The sequence below is a fragment of the Nipponia nippon genome, unplaced genomic scaffold (genome assembly GCF_047370975.1).
Source record: "Nipponia nippon isolate SJK-2023a ecotype South Korea unplaced genomic scaffold, ASM4737097v1 scaffold_6, whole genome shotgun sequence".
Lineage (NCBI taxonomy): Eukaryota > Metazoa > Chordata > Aves > Pelecaniformes > Threskiornithidae > Nipponia > Nipponia nippon.
In genome coordinates, this window is record NW_028262380.1 from 38,515,318 (window position 1) to 38,530,542 (window position 15,225).

Consider the following 15,225-nt stretch of genomic DNA (forward strand, 5'->3'; position numbering starts at 1 on the left):
TTCATAAGGACATTACTTGCAATACATATAGCGGTTTTGTCAGGGTAAAATGATGTGTGTCTTGGACATAAAGTGCTTCCTAGAGGGCTTAGTGACATAAATATTTCTACTGCTAGAGAAAGCTGTAAGAAAGTCCACCAGTAAAAATTGAAGAATATGCTAAATAAGATCTTAAACAAGGCCGTATTCAAAAATAATAAAGTTTGATGACTTAATTTACAAACTGCAAAGAAAGCAAGGACACCATGTTTATGTAGAGATTCTACTTACATGTGATTTATTATTTCTGAAGACTGAAAGGCCAAATCCCAAGGACTTCAGTGGAAGTTACGTGTAGGATTCTGGCAGAATTACACTCCAGGATAGTAGTTAACTACCTTCTAAGCTCTTGTAAGAGATATTAGAGGGTTAAACGTTCAGCTTGTAGCTGTAGCATGTAAACTTGAGCCTGGGAAATTTAAATTCAATAAACATCCTAGCTAAGTTCTTTTCAGAAAACAAGTCTCATGCATTTTTATGTGCTTCTGTATTATTTAATATGCTACACCTTACTTAGACTTAGTCAGAGTTCTGAAAGAAAATAAAAAATACAACTGGGATAGCTTTTAGATGTACTCTACCAAATATTATTTTGCCAGGTGTGGTGAGTTGACCCTGGCTGGATGCCAGGTGCCCACCATTAACCTCCATGGGCTGCAGGGGGACAGCCTGCCTTTACCATGGTCTTCACCAGGGGCTGCAGGGGAATCTCTGCTCCGGTGCCTGGGGCACCTCCTTCCCCTCCTTCTTCACTGACCTGGGTGTCTGCAGAGTTGTTCCTCTCACATATTCTCACTCCTTTCTCTGGCTGCAGATGCTGTTGCGCAGTAACTTTTCCCCCTTCTTAAATATGCTATCCCAGAGGCACTACCAGAATTGCTGATGGGCTCGGCCTTGGCCAGCGACGGGTCCATCTTGGAGCCGGCTGGTGTTGGCTCTTATCGGACACAGGGGAAGCTTCTAGCAGCTCCTCACAGAAGCCGTCCCTGTAGCCCCCCACTGCCAAAACCTTGCCATGCAAACCCAATACACCAGGTCATGTGTAAGGTGCTATCATTAGTGTTCTGTGCTAGAAATTTTGTTGTTGTTTGTATTTTTTTTGTTTTTGTGCCCTTCCTTATGACCTTGGGCCTCAATCAGCTCATTAAAAATTAAATTCCTTATTATAACCTGGTTTCATTTTCCACTTTGATCAGAAAGCACAATAGGTTCCTTAAGTGGATATACCCATAAAATATTCTAGTAATGAGAATAGAAAAGGCAAGTTTAATAACTTTAATATCAAAGCAAAAGCTACAGAAATACCACCCAGAGGATAATAACAAACATTTTATCTAACAAACAAAAAGATAAAACTCATCGCAATGTGAAAATTCTGTTTTCTAGCTTATTAAATGAACATCTTTAACAATTTGAAATCCGTATAATTTCCACTTCTTCTTCCATGGCTAGTGCTCCTCTCCCATCAGCATGTGAACATTACAGCATTGTTTAATTTGTACCACAATTATTTGAATTCAAAGGAGGAGATAAAACTGTTCAAAATCATAGAGGAATTTTGCTGAATGCTGTTAAATACTAATTTTTTAACTATTGCTCAGTTTTACTACGTTCACTCATTACTTGCTCTCCAGGAATACTTAGACATTTTATCACATAGGTATTTGTTCACGCAAAGATTTGAGAATGGGTGGTGGTACAAACATAACAAAAATAGCTGTAATGTGAAAGCACAAGGCTGCTTAGTCTAGTCTCCTGTTTCTGACAGGGTCTAGGGGAAAGTATGAGTGGGGAAAAAAAATATATTGATATTTGTCCAGCATATTAACTAAGCTTTCTGTGACCTTTGGCACCAGTGATCTTCCTCTTGCCTATATAACCAAATGATCTGAAACCAGAATATTCCCATGTAAACACGAATGTTTGATTTTTCTGTTATTCCCTTTTCATTAGTCTCCTTTTTCGAAGGTTTCACGCATTGTGAAAGCAGATCAAATCCCTGCAACTTAAGTGACCAGTCACAAACCATGAATGATGAATAGTTCAACTAAGTAGATCACAATTATGTCTTGGATTGCAAATGGTTCTGAGTAGCCAGTCTGCCAAATATAACTCACACTTGGGAGTCTTTAATGAATAAGGATCCAAAACAAATCATTGAGAATAACTTTAAGAAGAAACATGAAATAAATTGGCTCTTACTAGTAAGCTAGCTTCTGAAAATGGAATTAAAATTATAATCAGTATTACTTTTAAATAAATACAGAAAGATGAAACATTTCTTTTAGAATCTCCTCTTAACGTTATAGCTATCAGACAAGGGGTGGCAAGCTTAACATTTGACAGGGGTAGCTGTTTCAAGCCTGGACTACCACACCTTGAAAACACAAAGAGGCTTCAAAGCTTGTCTGTCCCAACAGCTCTGAGGTCTTGAAATGAGATAGAGAAAGTAAGTGGTGGCTTGTCAATTCCAACTAAAATCCCTGAGCATACCCACATGTGGCAAAGGGCTGGGAAGGGTCTTTTTTTTGTTCTTATCACTCACTCGTTTTTCAGTCAAGAAAGGAGTAAGATTTTTCCTTCTTTATCACACTTGCATAATCACCATTCTTTTTTTGGTAAGAATATAATATGCAAAAATTGAAGATATAAATTAAAAGACTGAACATGCAATACTTTTCAAGAAGTTTATTCCTTTATATTGTTTTCAGATTTTTGGAGAATGTTATAGGTGAGAATTTGCTTACTGTCATTCAAATCTTTTGTGTTTAGAACTTTACAAGAAAAATGCCAGACAGAAGCAAAATATTTCACACATCTGTTTGTACTGTTTGTAAATCTCCTTACAACTGTCTGGAAAATTATTGAAAAATTATTTTTTTCTTTAAAGTGTATTGTATTATAAAGGGTCTTTTCATGACAGATTGTATTAATAAAGAGTCTGTTTATTAAAAAAAAAAAGTTTAATACCCATAAGTTTAACTAATTATTTGAGTTTAAAAACAAAGCTGCCTTGTGGATGGAGTGCATTAATAGTCAGCAGCCAGCTGATAATATAGAACATTTAGAGAGTTCTGAATTTGTCTCTGGATATTAATACTTGACTGAATTATTCAGTTTTGCAATCTACTATTCTCATATATATATATATATATATATATATTTAAATGAAGACATTTTCCTTGGAAAATCACAGTGGCCTAAATCGATCTCTGATTTCTCTAAATAGCTTGAATATGTTTCCCCACACAATGTGTACACTGTATGCAGAATAATTTTTATAATAAATCTATTAGAATCTTTCATGTGTACAAATACAGAGAATGGCAAGATTTTTTATGTGTTCATATTATTTATGGTCACAATCTGTGTTATGAGTGATTTCCTATATGATGGTGATTCTGAACACACTAGTATTTTTCAGTCTTAGGCTGAATGCTGTATTAAATCATTTCTATTCAGAACAATATCCTGATAGAGGTCAGTGATTTGAAATAAGCTTTGATCCATCATTAAAAAAAATACACTGTTTGCATATATATTTTATCTAATGTAATGCTTTTCACTGCATTCTGTATTCATTGTGAGCAGATCGCTCATTAAGGAAAAATTATTCAGTTCTCAAATTCTCCAACCACTGCCATTCACAAGTCATTAGATTAAACTAGTTTTAAAATCAGGGAAGAATTAAGGATAAGAAGAAATAATAAGCAAAAACCTGATAAAAACCAGAGGATTCAGAATGAAGATGTATATGAATGTATAATAAAATTGGTATACGTATGTACATACACATTTATACATTTACACATACAGAGCTATATATATTTACATATACATGCATGCTTGTAGAGACAAAGTAGAGATATGCTTTAAACAGATAACCAAATGAATAAAGGACATGTATATGTTTTCAATATTAAAAAAATATGGGATAATACTAAAGAATATGAAGTGTTTTATCTGTGTATCTAAAAGAACCCTTTCCTTCCTTGTCATGGGAAATATCTAGAACTGCCTTTATGGCTTGTTCCATATATTCAATATCCTGTAATAAGTGTGCTGCTTTGTGATTGCACTGGCTTTTCTTCTCATTGTTTAGGTTTTGTAAATAAAGCTGAAGAGTTTTGATATATTGCAAAACGTTAGCAGTATCTGGCAGTACTTGGATTGATTGTCTCTCACACAGAATTATAGCACTCGGGTTAACTTCCTGTAAACATATAACACTTCATAATGTCTCTATTTCAGCTGACACTAAGGGATATGCTCACACGTAAGCATGTGTTCTGTCCCTCCCAAATCAAAGCACTGTATCTTACATTTAGTATCTGAAAAGTTACTCTTGCTCAGGTATTTGCACTTTTCCCATTATTTTCAGTTATGTAAGGATTAGACCTTTGCATTCAATTTAGCAGGTAAAAATGAAAGTTAGAGTTCACAAGTAGTTAGTTCCTAGTTAGGGCCTGGTGTGATTAAATAGGATTCTGGTCTGAGTTTAGAGAAGTCCTGTTACTGTCATTACACCGTTTGTAACCCAGTCAGCTGTTTCGCCTCTCTCCCCATCCCTCATCTTATACAAGACTGAAATTGGTTTATTTCTTTTCATCCAGGAAGAGGAAGTAATCTAAAATTCTGTTCTGGTAAAACAAAACTGTACTCCTTTGGTATGAGGTTTGTACTTCATTATTTTTGAGGTAAGCCTTTGAAAATTCTTTCTGCGGGTAGATCACGGTCACTTGACAGAGGGAACATGCATTTCTAGTGTATCGGGTTGTTTTGAAAAGACCGGTGGTTTGAAGTAACATCAGGAAAGGATTTGGTCTATTGAGTCAAATCAGTTTCTGATTACTTTTCTTCTTATGGAGACTACCCTGTTGTGTTGGAATATGTCCCTGCAATGCCATTCTGATTATCGACACACAGAAGAACCGGTGGTTTGTTAAAGGGCAGGTAGCTGAAGGACTGATAACTTTTGGCTCTTTCTCTATCTACCATCCTAATAATTGCCATTAAGCATCAAGAGTCTATATATGGAAGTGCCTTTATTACAGGCACAACAATAGTTGCTTTCAGCTATTCTAACACCTGAAACTGGGGTCCACAGTTGTCTGACTTTACTATGATTGTTATCTAGAGTGTTGTGCCTTTCAAAATTATTTCCTCTGCTCCTTTCTCCCCATTTTGACACTTTTATTCTGAATCTCCGGCGAGGCTGTGCGACTTTCTGCCATTTCCTGTTGCTGTATGAAAAACATAAACATAGCTATGGCTTTTAGCTTTCCCCATTATCCTCAAAATCATACACCAGAATTTAATGGGGGTTTTTTTGCTGTTTCCTTTATGTGCTATTTTTAAGCTTATCTGTAATCGCCCTCTACACTTTGTCGCAAAATATATCCAGAAAGATGCTGAATGTTTAAAAGACTACCGTCATCATTCAGTAGAATCAAAATACCCTTTGGCAGAAAATAATAGATTATACGCGATTTGTATGTGATACTGTACTGGATGGATTAGAATTTCCATGAGAGCCTTTTAACATGACACAAAAAACACTGATAGCTAAAGTGCTGGAAAGCACAATCAATTTTTTTAAATAAGAAAAATATTGGCTTTGTTACCTTTTCAAGGACAAAAACTTTTCAAGTGACCTCTAAGGAAAAAATCATTAGGAGAAGTTTCAGGCTCTTGGAAAAACTTTCTCTCAGTCTAGGAAGAAAATTTCATTTCGAGTCAGAAGCAGAACATGGGTTCTTTTACAGTGCAATTACTTAATCAGTGCTTCTGAAGATTAGCCTGAAATACTGCATAACTGAACGGAGCTCATTCTTCCTTACAAAAACAGAGCTCTGTTCATTGAACATATATAAAATAAAGCGTATCTCTTTCACTATAGTGCAGTACTCTGCAATGTCTAATTTCATTCAATAAGAATTTTAATATAATTAAAGGATATATTGTAAATTAGATCTGAAAACACATCATTGCCAAAGAACGTACTTTCAAGTTCATGTTTTTAGTCACATTAATCTTTGGGAATGTTTTTGCTATATCTCTCATTTACTCAGAAATTAAAGTGTTTGTTGTCCCTGGTGACATTTCGCATAACAACAGGTCAGATGATTTCCAGTTCAATTTAAGTGAAGGAAAAGACTTTTCACAGTGTAACACAGTTTTTGTAGCTATTTTTTTTTATAGTCCACCACAAAAAGAACTGGGAGTAGAAAGCTGATATTTGTCAAATAGTAACCCTTACTGAGCAGTCCTATGCTTTTTATGTTTTTATAAGATACCAAAAGTTATAGTCTATATACAAAAACTAGGCAATTATTTTGTAAATGCATGTTTAACTTAAGCTATAATGAAAATTATTAATGGTGTTCATATAGCGATGTAAACTGCTGCCAAGAGTCTTGCTATTTTTATATGATCTTAAAGGGTAATGGTAACAAAATCTTGTCTAGTGATCTGCAAAGTTTGCATTTCTGCCTACTCAGAGGCATGTCAAGTCTTTCAGAGTCACTGGAATGAATAGAAGATTTGAAGTTTCAAGTGCCGTGGAAGAGGAATCATGAGGTACCCTATTGTTTATATCTTATCAACTTTCCCAAAAGTTTGGAGGATAATGTAGGAAAATCCTATGGGAAAATCCAGGGCAATTCTTTTCGTTGTTCATTGATGTTTTCAGTTCATTTGACAACTGAATTCTATATTTATTATTTTCTTTCCTTTTTTTTTTTTTTTTTTTATTACTGGGATAGCCATTCACTGTAGTGCATTGTGAAAGATCAAATATTTGTGGAGTAAATTCAAACCAAGGGAATCTCTTGTTTGTTTTACGGTCTTTGTAACATGAACTGCTTGCCACATCTGAAATAGCAGAGCTTCTTACGTTGTCTACTGACTGAGTATCATCAGTGATGATGTTTTAAATGTTTCTTGGTGTGTTGTATGATAGAAAGTTTTCGACACAATAAAATGAATATTAGCAAGATAAGCGCATGTTAGACAGCAGGAAGACAGTGAAATCTAAGGAAGATGACTAAAAAGATCCAAAGAAAGATGTTTCGTGCTATATACAGAATATACATGTAATGTTTCACGTAATGAACTAATATGTAATCCTTTTTCATTTTGTATTACTCTCCACATTGCTGAGTCTGTCTATTAAAATACAGAACAGTTATAAAAACTATAAAAGAGCTATTACATCTATTTCCAATATGCTCTGGAAAATCCTGGAACACAAAAGATGCTGAACACATTTTTAGTCTTCCATAGCATTTTTCCTTATAGCTTGCCCCTTTAAATTATGCCTTTTAGGTATTTTGGTAAGTATTTATTTCATAGTTCATACATAATTGTGTTTGTGTATTTTAGTAATAAAAGAAAAATAGAGGTTTTCTTACTCTGCCGTAGTACTTGGTTTACACTAATAGTTAAAGCAGAACATGACTTTCTATTTAAGAACTATATTGATAGAAAGATGAGTGTAAAGTGGGGAAATGTGAAGTTAAGGTGTATATTACTTTGTTCTCCACTTAAATTACCAGACAATTTTCAACTTTATGATCAAGTATTTTATCTCAGCTTGTATTAGGTAGTGTATTTTTTCTTATAAACTATATAAGACAAGCAAACCCAGTCCATGAAATTATGTGTATGAAAAAAATAAATTATGCTAATATGCCTTAAAAATAAGTTGATAAATGTATTTCCCAAAGCATTCGTATATTACACATTGACCATATAATGTACAATTCACAGAGCTAGTTGGTAACAGTTTTGCTTCATCCTTCCCCTTCTCTTTTCCTCCTTCCTCCTTCCCTCTTGCCCCTTTCTGTCCTCTATGCTTGACAAGACACTGCCTTCTAATTTTCTGTTTGTGAGATCCCCTCAGGCTACTGCTAATTCTGGAAGAAATAAAAAGCTTGACATCAGACAGAGAACTGATTTGCTTCCAGTTTAACCTGTGTTGAAAGTTGTTGGCACATGGAGCAGAGCTGGTGAGATCTTTCTCCTTTATTTCCTGTGAATCACCCAGAGACAGAAATTGGTACTATGAGCACAAACTATTTCCTCCTAAGATCCTCAGTTCCCTGGGGTCACAGATTTTAAGCTTCCATTTACTGGAATTTTATGCGAACTTCTAGACTGGCTAGCTCCAGCAATGGAGTAGCTGAACATGTTTATATAAACGTCAACACCTGAATATTCCTCACTACTAGATAAGGATCTCTGAATCTGACACTCAAACATTAGCAGTACTTTTCAAACAAGACCTTTCAGTCCAACAAGACCACCACTGACTGTTTAATTGTGGTTTTGGTTAAGAAACCTCATTGTATAAAGGGATTAATCACATTATTGACATCTTATTTCAATAGAATAGAACATTCCAGCAAGGAAGCTGTTATAAGTGAATAATCATTAAAAATATTTCAAGAGATAATATGTATTTATCTATTTCTTTATTCTTGTCATGATGCATAACAAGGAATGAAACAACTGTTGCCTACAGTCTCTGCTTGAGTGGCTTACTCTGTCTCTGTGGAAATTAGAAGAATGTCCCTTTATAAGAAATTCAAAGTTCATCCTACATTTTTGTGCAAATATTCAAGAAAGCAGAGTTAATGTGGTATTTGCAAGCTTAGCATTCTCTTAATGTATTTTGGGCACAGAATTAGAAAAGATTTCACATTCAGTGAATATAAACACCTTAATATACACACACTAAAGAGTAATATATCTTAAGTAATGGGAACAGGTTTTCCCAGAGAAAACCTTTGTGTTATGGGTGACTTCTGATGACTTTTTTATTACATTTTCTTGAAAACATGTGCCTTATGATGGTAATTCAAATACTAGAACAGCTGCTTTACAGAAGATGTAGAGAAGTAGTATTATGACTGCAAACAGTTGCTTAAAGTTTGCTTCACTTTTTTTTTTTCATAGAAATCATAGAAAAATAGGAGTAGAGACATCAAGTGGCTGTTCAGTCAATGCATCTCTCATCCTCCTCCGAATCAAGGTCAGTCATACCCAATTCATTCCTGATAGATGTTTGTCTTACCTGTTTGGTTTTTTTTTTTAAACTACAGTGTTTGAAATTCTTTCTACTTTACAGGCAGTGTACTCTAGTAATTCCTTGAAAGAGTAAAAATAAAATAAGAATAAAAGTTAAAATCAGAGTGTGCAGAAGAAACACCTGCATGTCCACTCATTTTGCAGCTGTATAACTTATTTCTGATTTCATGTTCTGCTTAAAAATAGACATTAAAAAATCCTGATATAACATGATTTCAGAAAGAAAATCTGATGCAGTTGAGACAGGGGTGGTTATCTTTCAGTGGATAATTTAGCAGTTATCTTTTACTTAGATGGAGTAGATTTTTGGCAAAATTCCCTAAGATTTCACTGAAGTCATGATTTAACTCTTAGAACCTGAGGCACAGAAAGTACTTAAATTCTTCACTTTTATTGGTCTCTGTGGGAGTTAGATTCCTCCTGAATGACAGGTTCCATGCAAGTATATACTGTATGTCTCACTTGTATGTCTCGGCTACTGAATGCTTTGAAATACCTAAGGAGGTGCATCTATGTTCACAAGGGGATTGATCTAGAGTGCCTCACAGCTTAAGTGAACTGGGACTAAGATTACAAATGAAGATGGAGGGAGGAAAGCACCAAGCTCAGGTGCAGTAATGTTCCCTCCTGTGGAGATGAGGCTTTCTCTTTTAACTACAGAAGGAGATTTCCCTACTCATATAGCCTGACTAAGACTGGATGCTAAATGTGTGGCAATAGCGGACAGGAGTGACCTGAAACGATCTGGAATTCTCTTTACAAGAATATAAGCTGTAACTTTAAAAAAATTCCTAAGTTTCCAACTTTGCTTGTAACAGGTGTTTATAATGTCTTTGTAAACATATGGATGTTTTTAAGGATTTCTCCTTAAGGACCTATCTATATGAATTACTCCCATTGCACAACACATTTCCTAAACATTCTTGAATCACTGGAGTCATCTCCATCTCTTTTCTTCAGGGGATCATTTTCTCGATGAAAATTGCATCTGTCAAAAGGAAAAAAGAAAGAATCAAGCATTCTAATGGACTTTTATGTACCACACACATAATTTTTTGAAATAGGATGGTATCTTTTCTACTGCTGACTTTTCTGCCAGAAATTGTAATATATCTCTTCATAAACTGAAATTTCATATTTCAGTTTCTAAACTCAGCTGTTACGTACAGCAAAGAACACATCTCTATTAGCCGAATAGAGTGAGAGTGCTGCAACTGCTACTCAGAAGGGCACAAAACTCAGTGTTTGAAAGGGATGTAAAAACTCTTGTATTCCTCTGCAGGGATGGATTGTGCTCAGTACACATGAATCGTCCAAAGCAGCAAGTAAGAATGCATCACCAGTTTCTTACCATGAAGCACAAGAGAACAGGAAATGTGAGCATTTTTATCACTTCCAAATACAAAGGCAGTTTTAAAGAAGGTGTTATTACACCCCAAAATACTTAAATGTAAAGCTTTTAATCTGTGTTTAGCTGTGATCGGCTCTACTGGTACTTTTGTATGGAAATTTTCTTATTTATAAATATAAAGGCCTACTACTAAAAATACTCAAAGCAACCTGAACAAAGAGGTTTTAAAGTTTATTACTACAAAAGAGACAAATCACTGAAAGTAGAATCTTTAAGTAGTTTCTGTAGATTTTATTATATGAATAAAAAGTAAATTCTGTGTACACTACGTTTTATATTCTCAGTCTGGAAACAAAATAGCAATTGATAAAAAGCAATTATGCACATTTTTAATATTTAAGAAATTTATGGTTTTACTATTTGATTATCAAATTTGATGTACTCTATGCTTATCTTTTTCTAAGGTAAAAGGTAGAATGGAATGTTCCTACAAATAGTGTACAGCTGGACTATCATAGGCTTACCTCATAGAAACGCCTTATAGGAAAATACAGTGTAAAGTCCACACCACAAAACAAAGTAGAACTTTACAACATATAACTTTAAATACACAATCACTTTGTGTGATGCAGACTTTGAATCATTGAATCATCATTGTGCTGGAACTTACAGTCTCGGTGAAACAAATATATCTGCAGTAGCGCACTAGTTACAAAGATGATGCTATGCATTTATGGGGAAATCCCATTTTTTCTGGTTGCCTGTAGATACCTTTTTTAACTGCATAATTTCATGTTTTGTAAATGAGGGAAACTTATTAGAATGAGAGCTTGGTTTAGGCAAAACTTCTAGTTCAAAGACAGTGGAGATTAAAGCAGTGTAATAGGTGTAATCTGTAAACAATATTATAGGAGTCATAGTAGCTTCAGAGAGCATAAACGTGCATTGTTCTGAATCCTCCTGGAGAAACTGGTAACATCAACCTTCTGGCTTTGGTCTGTAAGAAACTTTACCAATTCACTCAGTTTGGACTGTCTGGCTGAGGGTGGCAGCTGAGATTTGTGCACTACAGCACATGGACCTATGTGTGGTGGTCTGACCCTTCTCTTCTGATAATATTGTCACTGGTTTCTCTTACGAGGATAGAAACAAGTCACAAGTGCATTCTGCTAATGGTCATTTGCAAGCAATTTTGCAAACACATATGCAGGATCTTTCATGTGTAGGGAACTGATGCAAAAAAGTTCCAGGATGTAGATTTTCTCCATAGAACTGCTATTCCAAAAATTTCTTTACCATGGAAGAAAAATTAATTTATGCGTGTTTTAATGACAACAGGAGAACACTGATGACCTTATGCTGGAGATGGTTTGTACTCCTAGAAGAACAGAAATCACACCCTTGCACTGAGCTCTCTGTGACCTTGTAGCTGCCAGGTACTTATGAAGTCAATTAATAAGTGAAGTTAGTGTGGCTTTCTGTAGGGAGATGAGATTTTTGCTTAAGAAATAAGTAAGATAAACCCCATTTCACATCAATGTCTAGTTTATCTTTTTTTTTCTTTTCATTCCAGTAATTTTTTAAGTCAGTATCATAATTTTAGTGACTTGAATGCTCGGTGTTCTGGCAGCACAGCTGTGTATTTGTCAGTCTCGTGGCCTAACATTCAGTCCATGAGGCAGAGGCGTTCTGAAGCTGAGCCTTGAAGATTACTGTGCAAATTAATCAGACTTGGTCAACAATTTTTTTTCTAATATGGAACACTAACAAGCTTTTTTGCATTAGTCTTGCCCTTTTAATTTTGGCGCTGTTTTGCCTTTTCTTTTGCCTGTTTATATACAGTAATAACATTGAACTCTATTTCTTTTTCTGTGTGTGTCAAGTACTAGATTTTCTCCTCACAAGTAGGTAAGTGAGAGATGATTATGAAGAACTGTGTCCAAGTCTTTATGCAGTCAGTGACCAATAACTTTGTGCTGATCTTTGTGTTCCAGGGCTGTGTTTTCTCCACTTGACCACACTGTTTACGGATCCAGAGATATATAGCAGAGGTTTTAAGAGCTTTAGAGCCAGTCAATACTTAGTCTTCTGAGCAGAAACTGGACTGTCAGCTGGAGGCAGTAGCCCTGAGGACACTGTGAAGAATTCACTCACAATTCTCAACAGCTTTAACTAGGTTTTCTGTGCCCTGTGCCAGCCAATGCTGCTTTCTCAGATCTGTTGCTTTCAGTTCCCCTCCACAGAGATAATTTACTTCAGTTTCATCCTCCACCTTCATCTTTTATTCTCCTCCCTCCTCAGCTTAACTTCTCCTTTTTCTGTGCCTCCTGAAATAGACTCATGCAAAAATAAACATATAAATATTTTAATATGGTATTAACATGATGATTTAGCCACCATGCTGGAGTCACTTTGTGAGCTCTGTTTTATGTTAGCTCTGTGTATGTGGTTTTGATTGTGAAGTTTTCATGTGCAACAGGAACAGTCTTTTAGTTGGTATTTGTACTGCATCATTTTATGGGCATCTTGTATATCAAATTGCAAGTAACTTAGGGGTGTAGATATTATGTGCAGATCTCTGATTATTTTACTTTGGAAAGCTAGCAATACTTCCCGCTTAAGTGGGCTCATTATGCTATAATAAAAGGGGGTAAATTATAAGGTCGAGGATTAAATGAAGCAGGGATATCAGGATAATTTTTGTGGCAAAATCTTTGATAGCAGAAGTGTGTGATCACAATATGTTTGTTTATCAGCCCGGAGGAAAAAATATGGTTCAAAATAAGAAATGCTACCAGGCGTAGCTACAATATTTGGAAAGTAACTGTTGGTATAGATAGAATTTTAATTTGCTTCTTTTCACAAACTTGCTTCTTGGTGAAAACGTTCCTTTCAGAGGGTTTCAGCTGAATTTCAAAAGCTTTTTCAGATACAAAAGCAGTAGAAGATATTTAACTTAATTATTTTTATGTCTGAGTTTCTGCTGATTTAAAATAACTAAATGATAAAACTAGCATGTTAAACCCTTCAAACGTGATCTAACTTTGGCTCCAGTTCTCCTACCTGTTGCTTCATATGCCTCAGACAGGTGGTCCGATTGACCTAAGCAGGATGCTTCGGTTATTAAGAAAACATTATTTTTTAAACATATAACACTTCTTAAACAAATGATAAAATATATTTCTTAAAATTATTTTCCTAGTCAGATGTAAATTAGTAACTTGAATAATCTTATATGGATGATGTCTGTCATGATTTTGAGCCAATTTATGTAAAACTCTTGCTTTTGAATCTGAAGAGATGTATTCCTTCTTGCACATTACTCTCACAGTGAAGTCATGAACATTTCTTGCGTCTTCAGATAAAATCTCTCGCCTGTGATTGACTTACCATTTAATTCAGTGATATGCTCCTACATTGAGATAAACAGAGTGAGATACAAGGAATCAACCAGAAACCGATACAGGGAATCAATCAGAAACTGAAAGTATACCACTGTAGTAATTTGGGAGCAAACTCCTTTTCCTCTAAATCCAGTGACACCAGTGTTATTAAGCTAGCAATGAGTTTAATCCTTTTCATTTAATTTGATTAATGCCTTATGTATAAAATCTGAAAAATGGTAAGTGGTATTCATCCTTGTCATTGTTTATTTTCACACATAAAATAAGCTCAGTCTTGAAGATCTGTTCAATAAATTCCAACCTGTTGTTAAAATTGCTTGTAAAAATAAAGTAGGGAAAGAATTTAGTGGTGTTTAATCAGGAAAAAAATATGTTTATGAACGCTTTCACTCTAGAAATAGACACCATGAACACTACCCTGTAAAAGGCAGTGCACAAATCTGTTGAAGTAAAGCAAGCATCTGCAAAACCCCCACATTTAGAGTCTTCCACTTCTTTCAGAAAAACAATGTATGCTTCAGATGTTCCTTCCAGTTATAGTTTGTCTTGTATAGCTGACTTCTTTAGATATTTTAGGGATGTGTGAGTTGCTTTGGGAAACTACCGGTGTGATTGAGCTGAAAACTGATCAACACTCAGGTAGTTGAAACTCAGGTCTGCACTGTTTATATCATACATTCCCTGGGCTCTCCTTGTTTCTGTTTGCTTTTATTTTTTTTATTTTTATTCCTGCAGGCCAGCTGGGGATGAGGAACAGGCTGGAAGAGCGTCTGTAGCAGACTTGATGGAGCTGAGGCTCAACAGGGAACTTTCCATTGCTTCAGAAGTTAAAAGGAAGTCTCAAGAATGGGGGGTCTGGGTGCAGAGTGCATGTGAACTCTTACTCACTGTAACACTTTCAAATACTGTTCCTACTGTTACCCTCTAGATAAGTAATTGCAGTTAATTAGAGGGAACCTATTTACTTATTTGTATCAGGAGATAGAGTGGGATCACCACAGTAAAGTATAATTTATTGAAGGTTAAAATATCTATCAATTATTTATGTGTTTTTTTCTTCACAGTACTTCTGTGACATCGAGCGGTGTGGGCCTTATTTCCATGTCAGAGCAACTAAGACAGAGAAAGAGATGCGTGTTTAGCGACACGTAGGGAGTTTGTGAATACCAGTCTTAGATTTTCAAACTCAATTCACTATTTTAATCATTAAATCATCTTCCTCTCTTCCCCACTGGTACATTTCTGAAATGTATTTTATCAGTCAAGGATCACTTGCTGACTTAACAATAGAGAGCATATCAGTTGAAACATTTTAACTACGGCTATTTAATTTCACATTAG

The 15,225-nt window shown here is 35.2% G+C and overlaps 1 long non-coding RNA gene across 1 annotated transcript; it reads left to right on the forward strand.

Annotated features, from left to right (window-relative positions):
* Nucleotides 1-9,006: 9,006 nt before the first annotated feature.
* On the forward strand, nt 9,007-11,917 carry LOC148051416 (uncharacterized). Its single transcript, XR_015699506.1, has 3 exons — nt 9,007-9,073; nt 10,412-10,505; nt 11,819-11,917. It is a non-coding gene; the product is annotated as an uncharacterized LOC148051416 (long non-coding RNA).
* The last annotated feature ends 3,308 nt before the right edge of the window (nt 11,918-15,225 follow it).